The following is a 1,035-nucleotide window of genomic DNA, read 5'->3' as shown; positions in this document are numbered from 1 at the left end:
CTTTTCTCATGTCTCTCTGTGGGCTTTTCTCATGTCTCTCTGTGGGCTTTTCTCATGTCTCTCTGTGGGCTTTTCTCATGTCTCTCTGTGGGCTTTTCTCATGTCTCTCTGTGGGCTTTTCTCATGTCTCTCTGTGGGCTTTTCTCATGTCTCTCTGTGGGCTTTTCTCATGTCTCTCTGTGGGCTTTTCTCATGTCTCTCTGTGGGCTTTTCTCATGTCTCTCTGTGGGCTTTTCTCATGTCTCTCTGTGGGGTTTTCTCATGTCTCTCTGTGGGCTTTTCTCATGTCTCTCTGTGGGCTTTTCTCATGTCTCTCTGTGGGCTTTTCTCATGTCTCTCTGTGGGCTTTTCTCATGTCTCTCTGTGGGCTTTTCTCATGTCTCTCTGTGGGGTTTTCTCATGTCTCTCTGTGGGCTTTTCTCATGTCTCTCTGTGGGGTTTTCTCATGTCTCTCTGTGGGCTTTTCTCATGTCTCTCTGTGGGGTTTTCTCATGTCTCTCTGTGGGGTTTTCTCATGTCTCTCTGTGGGGTTTTCTCATGTCTCTCTGTGGGCTTTTCTCATGTCTCTCTGTGGGCTTTTCTCATGTCTCTCTGTGGGCTTTTCTCATGTCTCTCTGTAGTCTAGACGTTGCTTGATGTGAGGTTGTTGACTGACGTTTGCCTGATGTTGACAGATCACTATTCCACACAGCCTTTAAGTAGTTCTATAGTATCAGAACAGTAACAGTTAGTCGTATAATATAGTAGTTTAACTACTGAGTCTTAAAAACACAACTACCACACAGCTCAGCCACCCACATGTTAACCTGCCTGCCTTCCTGGCTCGGTCTGGCTCCGTTTACTGAAATTAGTTTACAGAACATTTACCCTACCAGATGTGAGATCGTTAGGCCATTATTTACAGTAGGGATACAACGGCCTCTATCATCAGCAGCTGTGTGTGTGTGTGTGTGTGTGTGTGTGTGTGTGTGTGTGTGTGTGTGTGTGTGTGTGTGTGTGTGTGTGTGTGTGTGTGTGTGTGTGTGTGTGTGTGTG

The sequence above is a fragment of the Oncorhynchus gorbuscha genome, linkage group LG13, assembly GCF_021184085.1.
Source record: "Oncorhynchus gorbuscha isolate QuinsamMale2020 ecotype Even-year linkage group LG13, OgorEven_v1.0, whole genome shotgun sequence".
Classification (NCBI taxonomy): domain Eukaryota; kingdom Metazoa; phylum Chordata; class Actinopteri; order Salmoniformes; family Salmonidae; genus Oncorhynchus; species Oncorhynchus gorbuscha.
Note: the sequence above shows the minus strand (reverse complement) of the source record.